Here is an 11,040-nt window from a genome sequence, read left to right on the forward strand (position 1 = left end):
GGCATAAATGAAGATTCCTCTACAATGGTTTATCAGGTTATAGCAAAGGTAAAGTTCTGTGGCAGTAATTACACTTTAATTCAGTACAATATTTTTAGGATAAGGAAGCTATTTCCACCATGAAATGGTACCTATTGTGTTGGGAAGAAATCAAGATCTAAGATTTGATTCACGCACGCCAAAGTCCCAAAGCATGAAGGACTATTGCAAAGGTCTTCAGAGTCTCAAAAAAAGTATGTGAAGCTCTAGATCAATATGTGATATAATGATGCATTGATCTCTCATATTTTGGTTCAAATACAAATTAACTCCTCATTGAACTACTAGACTGAAGTTATGTGCAAATTTCTTAAAAATAACAAGACATGTATGTAAAGAACCCATAAAAACAGTAATCTGAAATCATCATTACAGTTGATAAATATTGATAGAAGTTTCTCCAAGAGTCAGTGATATGAATTAATTCCTAAGTTATAATATAGTGATATATGTTGTCTCTTCAAAATCAAATGATATATATGATGAAAGTTTGACAAACATTGTGTGTTACAAATTCATTCCAAAGGAGATCAAGAAGATGAAAAAGAAGCCAAGATGTAAAAGCTGAATTTGAAAGTTGAGATGAGCTACTAAGGAGGTCGTAACTTGATCCATTCTAATAAGCAAATTCGAGAATATTTTTGTCAAGAAGGAACAACTTCTTGAGGAGTAAGATGGGTTTTTAAATCTAGTCATGCTCATGGAGAAATTATTCTTGTAATAAAAGAACCAAGTTTTGAGAGAAAGGGATCATCTTTATCAAGGAATATTGTATAAATGTAGTCATTGAGGCTGAATAAATATAGGAGGGCTACCAGAAGAAAAATAAAAACGTTCATAGGTGCATATTTCTCAAGTGAAAGTTGAGCGAAGGAATTCCACTTTCCTCAAGTCTGTAAAGAAGAAACATGACATTGGTACAATGCAGAACATGAGAAACCAGATGGTCAAGTTAGAAGGCATCTCCTAGCACGTGTTGAAGAGCAAACTCTCTACTATAAGATCAAGGATTTCTGGGCATTATAGGAAAGTTGTAAGGCCTGTTTTGGAGGGTTAAGAAGCCTAGCAGAATGCTAGTGCAAGACCACATCCTCCAGAAGAAAAATGTGCATGAGATCAGGGTCCAAGGAGAAGATCGTTGCTAGTTTGTGGCTACCCTAGATTGGGCCAAGAAACTCATAAAGGAGCTGAGATCTGAAGGAGTCTTGGAGATCTAGCAAGATGCCGTCAAGGAGAAATGGATACAAGGAGATGTGATTTGTTAGATCTATTCCTGAAGTGAATAGGACATATTTTTGTGATCCGTCCTAAGGGTTTATTTCATGTTGCTACAACCCCAAATTTTGTACAACACACACTCAGATTCATGATGAAAAAGGAGGGTTGAGACCCCTAGAGACTAGATCTCATACCCTATGACAATGCTACCACTTGTATGCCTGTCTATGTAGATGGATTTGAGGGTTAGGGTGGCTGCATCCAAAGAAGAGCAATGTGGTTTTGAACAAAAAAGGAGTAATATCCACAATGAGGAATACGAGCCTGACTTTGGGCTAGAGAGAAGATGTGTCATGAAGGGACTAGGAAAGAGGTGTATAAGCCCTATATAAAGGCATATATAGAAAGGGTTTATTTCATGTTGCTACAACCTCAATGTCTTTACCACACAAACTCAGAGTCGTGATTAAAAAGGAGGGTTCAGACCCCTAGAGACTAGATCTCATACGCTGTGACAATGCTACCACTTGTATGCTTATCTATGCAGATGGATTTGTAGGTTAGAGTGGCTGCAATTAGAGAAGAGCAACATGGTTCTGAATAGAAAAGGAGTGGTCTCCACAATGAGGAATAAGAGCCCAACTTTGGGCTACAAACAAGATGTGTCTTGAAGGGAGTAGGACAAAGGTGTATAAACCCTATATAAAGACAGAAATAGTAAGCCAATGTTAAGGTTCTTAATGGGTTATGCCAAAGTTAGATCTTCAATAGGGAAACATATTACCTCAGTGAAGGTACAGTAGAATGAGCAGGTGGGTAGAAAGGGAATGTTGCTACAACCCTAAAGTTTATACCACACACACACAGATTCATGATGAAAAAGGAGGGTTGAGACCCCTAAGGACTAGATCTCATACCGTGTGACAATGCTACCACTTGTATGCTTATCAATGTGGATGTATTTGAAGGTTAGGGTGGCTGCAACCAGAGAAGATGAATGTGGTTCTAAATAGAAAAGGAGTGTTCTCCACGATGAGGAATGAGAGCCCGAGATTGGTCTAGAGATAAGATGTATCTTGAAGGATCTAGGACAAAGGTTTATAAGCCCCATATAAAGGTAGATATAGAAAGGGTTTATTTCATGTTGTGACAATGCCAAAGTATGTACCACAAAGACTTAGATTCATGATGAAAAAGGAGGGCTGAGACCCCTAGAGACTAGATCTCATACCCTGTGACAATGCTACCACCTGTATGCTTGTGTATGTGGATGGATGTGAAGGTTAGGATGGATGTAATCAATGAAGAGCGACGTGGTTCTGAGCATAAAAGGGGTGGTCTCCACAATGAGGAATAAGAGCCCAACCTTGGGCTAGATACAGGATGTGTCTTGAGGGGACTAGGACAGAGGTGCATAAACCATATATAAAGGAAAATATAGCAAGCCATAATTAAGGTTCTTAATGGGTTGTCCCAAACTTATATCATCAACACGACAGCATATTACCTTAGTGAATGTATAGTGGAATGAGTATTTGGATAGGGGTTAGGGCATATTTCTATAGCCCCAAAGTATGTGCCCTACACACTCATATTCATGATGAAAAAGGAGGGTTGAGACCCCGACAGACTAGATCTCATACCATGTGACAATGCTACCACTTGTATGCTTGTTTATGAAGATGGATTTGAATGTTAGGGTGGTTGTAATCAAAGAAGAGCAGCATGGTTCTGAAAAGAAAAGAAGTGGTCTCCACAATGAGGAATAAGAGCCCGACTTTAGGCTAGAGATAAGATGTGTCTTGAAGGGACTAGGAAAGAGGTGTATAAGCCCTATATAAAGGCATATAAAAAAAGGGTTTATTTCATGTTGATACAGCCCTAAAGTATGTACCACACACACTCAGATTCATGATGAAAAAGGAGGGCTGAGACCCCTAGAGACTAGATATCAGACCCTATGACAATGCTACCACTTGCATTATTTTCTATGCGGATGAATATGATGGTTAGGGTGGTTTCAATCAGAGAAGAGGAACCTAGTTCTGAATAGAAAAGGAGTGGTCTCCACAATGAGGAATAAGAGCCCGACTTAGGGCTAGAGACAAGATGTGACTTGAAGGGACTTAGACAAAGGTGTATAAGCCCTATATAAAGGTAGATATAACAAGCCATAGTTAAGGTTCTTAACAGGTTGTCCCCAAGTTAGATCATCAATACGGTAGCATATTACCTAAGCGAATGTAGAGTAGAATGAGTAGTTGGGCAACAGTTAGGGCATGTTCAGTAAATAAAGTGAATGACAATTGTTGAGAAGCCTAAGGAAAGTTAATCATGGAATTTTAGTGGTTTTGAAGAAACCCTAGGAAAGGGCTGGCTTAGAGCCATAGATCTAAGTAGATTTGGAAGCATATGAAGTGCTTGAACAACAGTTTACTGGACCTATTATTGGTTGGGATGCTAGGAAAAGCCCTAAGATTCTGTCATACCTGAGGAGGAAAACAATAAAAAGTGTGGGCTGTGTAACAAGCCCTAGTTCAATCATTTAAATGATAGATAGAGGACTGATAAGAGGGTAGATTTGTGGAACCCTAATACAGTACAAGTTTGGTACCATTAAGAGGGAATTTTGTTGAAACCCTAAAAAGACCTCAAGTACAATGGACTATTAGGATGCAGATTTGGAGCCCTAGGAGTTGCAAGATGAGCAATGTCAGTGATAAGAGGGTTGGTTGAAGAAACTACAACCATTTTTGGTTGCTGATGTAAGGGAAGTATGAGTACTTCTGACACAAGTTTAGGCTTGTTGATGAATTCTCCCTAGCCGAGAGTGAGCATGGATTTATCCTCTCGAGTTGAGAGGGAGTATGTTTAAACAGTAGTTATCCCTATGACATGTACTAGGATAGGACTAACAACCATAATTCTTGTGCATGTATCATGGGCAGTGAGAATAATGGTTTGAATTAGCATGGTTCTCGTTGTGTCAAGTACTATGATAGATTACGTTTAATATATTTAGTCAAGTACATTGACATGGATAAGGAGAATGGTAGATTGGATAAGCATCTTGGAAAAACATTCTTAAGTCATGCAGTGTGATGGATTAGGATGAAAATCCAAGGTCACATGTACTCTAAAAAGAATGGTATGATGGACAAACATTTCCTTGAGGGAAATGGTTCGATGAAAGATATACTCCAGGTATCCTAGGTGGAGTATCTACCTCGTGTTGTTTTTCCACAATACTGGAGTCTAGGATAGAATCTTAAATCACTCTTGATACCAATCCAAGTATCACAACAAGACTACTTTGCACAATAGAACAATATACAACAATAAATCTACTAGTGGACAAAATATATACAACTTTTTACAAATTTATACAACCACCCAACTTCGTTATATTAATCAAAATTATAATACAACTGTTTAAGGTTCTTGTACTAGGGATAATGGCCCTCACATCCACTAGCACAAGATATACAACTAGGGTTTGGTGTTGATCACTTTGAAAACCAATTTACCCTAAAAAAGTTACACTGAACATCTGGTTGATGTAGCACTCTCTCGGCTCCTCTCAGTCATACCCTGAACTCACTTGGCCAATCCTTCGGTTCCTAACCTATAGCAACACAACTCTTCCTTTATGAATGAACCAACACCATTAGGTCACTGAACTCAGCTCCACCTGCTCTCTCATTGACCATTAGTCCTTCAACGCATGAACACATCGAGATTTTTGTTGAGTTGTTCACAATTCCGTTTGTGAACAACTCTCAACTACCCATTGTTGCTCCTCAACTCTTTTGGGACTTTCTTCCCACTAATGCCTTCTTGTGCTACCTAATGAAGGCACACATAGGGCTAGAGGACTTCCCATTATTACTGTTGAATGTCCTTCTCCAACAATCAACTTAGGGAATGGAGGACTTCACAAAGTTTGTTATAAATGTCCTTCTCTATAAGGCAAGTCTAGGGCTACAAAATGCTTCTATCTGATCATACCTTTGAGATCTTCTTTTGCCACTTCTAACAATACCTTAGTCCTTCAAGAGATTTGTTCCCTAGGGCTTGAAGAAATCCTCTACAATCCTCCACAAGTTGTTCTTTAAGTTGCTCCAACTCTGCCACTTCTAGTACACGTAAAGTTCTTCCCAGGTCACTGTGCTTAGGGCTCATATATGGACCAGTTTCATGCTTCCCTCCATTTGTCCACAAATGTTGATACAAAATGAATCGAACATCAACAATACATATCTCTCTATTGTAGCATCTTCTCATTGTTTAGGGCATCCAACTAGTATCATTACCATTCCTCTTGGCTGCTAACGGTCCTCGAAAAGTTGTCGTCTTCTAGGACACTACATCCTATAGAAAATCATCAACTCAAGAAGATGACCAAATGTCTTGCAACCCCTTGATTCTCCTCTTAACATACATGTTGTTGTTGTTGATGAAATTTCTTGTAGGATGTACAAATCATTGTCCAACTAGGACCTCCATCCAATCTGATTCAAACTAGGAACCAACACTTAGCAACATAAGAGAAAAAACAAATGTTATAAACTATTGTGTATACCTTAATATATGGGAATTTTTTAGGGCACACTTGTAGCCCATGCCAACCCTACAATAATGGTCAATCTCCCCCCAAAACTCTGCGACCTCCCTCCTTTCACTTGCTCCCACACTCAACTACCTTAGAAGTCTACTATAGCCACTTGTTTAGGTCGTTTTGACACTACTAAACAACCCTACAGTGGATCGACCTTCTTTTCTCAAGGTGTTGTACATTTCAGCCTACACAAACATAGGTATCCTCCACCAAATGATGCACAAACAACTCCCCTCCAACTTGGAAAAATTGTGGATGGCCACACCCATCAAACAATCACAAGAGAGTCCTAAACAACTCCTCTCTCCTTTTCTCAAGATGTCTCTAATCCAATGTTATCAAACCTGGACCAGAACTAGTGGAACCAGCTGGTCCTGCTATTTTTGGCACAAAACAAGTCTGAATCGAAATAGGCTGGTTTGGTACTGAACCAGCCAGTTCAGGACCAGTTCCGTGCAGTTTGTACCTAAGTAGTCCAACATAAAAAAAACTTCCTTTTTCTTATTTTTTTATTTTTTCAATTGGTTGGCCTACTTCTAATTGTTCACTAGGCTAGCCTAATATTCAAGCCTATGTCCCTCAACCTAATAATCAAACCTATGGCCTAGTTTTTCTATGCAATTCATGGTAATGTTAAATTCTTAAAGTTATCATTTTACTTAAATTTTTAACATTATGATGAAATGACCCAAGATGTTTGAGAGTGGTTCCAACCTCATTGGATTTCATATGGAGAAAGTAAAATTTTATATTTCACTCAAAATCCAACAAACTTAAAAAAAAACTTAGGATTTCAAGATTGGGGGGATTGCAACATTTCCATTGGATTTTGCTATGTACGAGGGTATGGAACTAGTATCATTTCGATTGGGTTTTTTCATGTACGAGGGTATGGAACTAGTATTTAATAAAGAGTACCAAGCCCTTTATGTAGTTTGATGTTAGTGGCATTGGTTGTCAAACTCCTCTATCATGACTACTAAAAATGTACCCATCACTCAAACAAAATCTTGACATGACATGATACATTTTTTCTATCTTATTTTAATTCCTAAATAGTTATATTAATGACGAAGACCCCAATATAGGCAATGATTTCGATGATATCTAGGAATTTGTTGTAGCATGATTTTTTGGGGATGCTAGAGGCCATTTAGAGCCTATTTGTTGATGTATTTTCGGTTCAGAGATGGATTGCACTCAATGCTATTTTGGTTATGTGCACCCTTACATGCCATGTAGATGAGAACTTTTGCATATTTCTATATAAATTATTTTGATTCATATGGATGCACATGAACATATATGTTTTTCTTTAAATATGAACATTTTATGTGTTTTTGGTAAACCAATTTTTTATTTTTGCTGGTTTTTTACTAGTTCTTAGTCCACAAGGTTTTTGGGTTCAATCATTGGTTCAGTTCTAATAACACTGCTATAATATGTGGTCCTAACAGATATATTCTTCTCCTTATGTGAGTTTCTTGTGTTTCCTTGGATGTGTGCTGCAATGAATGTCCTTGTGGGTTTGTCCAACTGTCATTAGGGAAAATCTTGCCCTAGCTAACCATAAACCTTAGTGAAAATCCCACACACATACTCCAAAAATTGATATCTTCACCTGTATACCTCTCATTTCGATGATTTTTGTTGCCCCCGGTTTCTCTAGAGGTCCTCTATCATCTCCATCAATCAAGCCATAAACCCTCATCACAATTTCACACTCACTTGCTTGGTTGCAAAGCCCATAGGCTTGGGTTCTTAGCCCACAAGTCACTTTGTGTGCCAAATCCGCCACAAGCCTCTAGCCTAGGGTTTGGATAACTTCCCAAGCTACCAATCTAAACACCTTAGTGAGGCAGTGTGGTGTGCTATGAAATGCTTCCCAACAATGTGCTCTGATCTTGTGAGAGATAAAGTGTACCTATTAAGGCCTTGGTAATATGAAAATGTTGACTATGTTTTGAGGCTTATCAATCTAAATCCCTTCTTATGAGAGTATTTCAACTTTAGATAGACCTGTTGAGTCATTACAAATACCTCCCTAGTTAAGAGGGACTGTTGAAAAAGTAACTAGGTTTGGACTTCATGTTAATTTGTATTTTATGTAAATAAAAAAAAAATTATTTGTTTCAAGAATGGGTTTCATGCTGAAGTTTAGTTTGAACATGTTCATCATGATTTTAGGGAATTTTTGAGTTAAATAATTAACTTTGAGTCAAATTCCGTTTGGACTTTTTGTAAGAAAAGGAAAAAGGGATTTAAAAAAAAAGAGTAAAATAATTCTCCACTAGACCAAGTCGGCCCTCCTGCTGGTTAAGTTGGCATGATCAATAAAAATGACCTTTCACATTGGAAAACTATTATATAATGATGTGGATCATTGAAAAAAATTCATATAGCTCATGGAAGTTCTGATGAGAAAGATGTGAATCTCTATAACAGGTTTATATAAGTTTCTTTGGAGCTGAACATGCAAATTATTTGTGGCATATAATCCAGAATTTGATGTGAATTTCTGTGATTGAAGGAATGTGATGTTTATGAAACTAGAAGTCTGTAAAAATTTTGCAATTTACAGAGGAAACAAGTTGGGTTGATGTTTTGATGAAGTATGCGAGTTGTAGTGGCTGGGATATGCAAAGTTTTCCATGGAAGGATGGTCGAAGTTTTGAAGAAGCTTGATTTTGACTATGACTTGGAAGGAGGGCTGACTTGGGGATCTTATGGAGGAAAGTGTATTGTTCTTGGTCTTGATATCTCATTTTGATATGAATCTGGAAGAAGAAGATTTCTTGGGTTTTCCCTAGTTGCGGGATTTTTCCTTGGGGTGGAAGCCTATATCTTGTGTTTTTTGTCTCTAGTGATCTTCATGTTTTTATTTTGATAATTGCTTGATGAAGAAAAGAAACACAAATAATTGAATAAGAATCCAACTAAGTTCACAAGTAATTATCATGGGAACTCACCCTTTACAACCAACTTATTGTATATATTTTGAAAAAATATCGCTAAGGTATAATAGATTCTAATTGTTAAAATTGAAGTAGTAGGTATTCAAAACTTTTATAAAAACTACAAGGAAAAAAGACAAATTCCCATTGCAAAAATTCTTAGAATATCGTCTTTTGTTCTTGGTTTTATTGATGCTCAAGATAATTAATCCCTTATGGAGCAGGTTGGGAGTAAAGAGCTCTTAGATGTACTACACATCTTATAAAAAAGAAAAAGTTCCACGTCCTAATGGGTTCCTTGTAAATGTTTTGGGGGATGCTTAGACTTCATGGGAAAAGATCTAAGAATGATGCTTATAATACTTATTCCCAACTCTGGAATCCCTCTCTCTATTGACCAGTTCAAACCATTCTCTCTTTGCAATTGTACAAGATCATCACAAAATTAATTGCCCAAAGGACTAATTAACAAAACAATTAACAAAAGAAGAATTGGTAGTGGTTAGGTATAAAGGTCAAGAAAAATATGATTGTTTGGTACAATCGAAGGATTTCCAATAGGAGAAGGTTGTTATTAGTCAAATCAGTTATTGAGGTCATTCCACTTTATTATTCATCCTTTTATTGGATTCCCAAAGAAGTACTAGAGTCAATCAGTAGACTCAATTATAGATTCAATATGAGTTAGCAGTCCCAAAGGCCTTAAGGGGCTACAACATTAAAAAATGATCTCATTTCTACAAGGTGTTGGCAACAAAGAGTGTCTAGAGGCTTGTACAGGGGAAAGGGTTATGGTGTTCTATTGTAAAAGAAAAGTGCATATATCCAACCTTAGTGGAAGCTTAGATTAGAATCCCCATTAAAAATTCTCATAACATATTTGTAATTTAGAGGCAGTATTACATGTTTCTACTTTGATAGGGAACTGCCTTTATTTGGTGTGTTGGAAGAGGCTGAAATGTTCAGGTGCTCTTGGATTCTTGGATTGGTAATGAAAATAATTTCAAGCTTCCTCATCACATCATTCAAGATCTGAGAAACATAAGGATGTATACCTTAAATCATGTTGTAGACTAGGAGATGACTACAATCTGGCAACAATATTTGTGATCTGCCAGAGATCTTGGGGTTAATGAGGAGGATGCTGAAATGTGGAATACTTATGTGGAAAATCTCAGGCATAGTCACATAAGAGTAAGAGATGTGCACGACCATTTTCTTTGGACAATAAATACCTTGGGGGTATATAGAACTTGGATAGGATATAAAACCTTAACCACACATGGATTTTAGCAACCAACTAGATGGTGGTGGAAGGAAAATTGGAAGCTTCATTGTCCTTCCAAAAATTGAATTTTTATGTGGCTACTCCTTAGCAATAAAGTAATTGCTCAGGCTATATTACAGAGCATAAATATAAAGGGTCTATGATGGTTCAACTTTTGTATGGAAAATGAATAATCAAACTGCCATTTAATTCTGGACTCTATTTAGACTAAAATTGGTTTGGAAATAATTGGATGATATCATGGATTTAAGAGATCCCTGTTGTGGAAGCACCAATTATAAATTTCTATATGAATGGTGCACAACCCTATTACTAAAGAGTTTAGGGACTTACAATTAAACTAATTGGGGTATTCGGTAAGCGTTAAGTGAAAAAAAATTTGAGAGAAAGTCATCACTCGAGTCCAATGTGCTACTCCAGTCCTACTGTAAAACATATAATTGATCACTCAAAGCCTTGGGCCTCACTACAAGAAAAAAGGACATTGGTGAGGGGAGAAAAATGTCACCATGAGCTCATTGTTGACGTTCAAAAGAGAATTCGTCACCAGAAATTAAACGTCACCAAAGGTGGCGTCGCCAAAAGTATAGGTGTTTTAGTGACATACAAAGTCCGTCACCAATAATGATTTATAATGATGGATAGTGACCGTCACCATTTCCTATGAGAAATGGTGATGGACCATAGCCTCCATCACCAAAAACTTAACGTCACCAAAGGTGGCGTCACTAAACGTATAGGTGTTGTAGTGACAGTAAAAGTTCATCACCAATAATGATTTATAATGGCGTATAGTGACCGTCACCATTGCATATGATCAATGGTGACAAACCATAGGCTCGTTCACCAAAAACTGAATGTTGCCAAAGGTGGCATTGCCAAAAGTATAGGTGTTATGGTGACATTCAATGTCTATCACAAAT

This window comes from Pinus tabuliformis, chromosome 2_1 (genome assembly GCF_031772625.1).
Source record: "Pinus tabuliformis cultivar Carrire ecotype Pingquan chromosome 2_1, CPIR1, whole genome shotgun sequence".
NCBI classification, from domain to species: Eukaryota; Viridiplantae; Streptophyta; class Pinopsida; order Pinales; family Pinaceae; genus Pinus; species Pinus tabuliformis.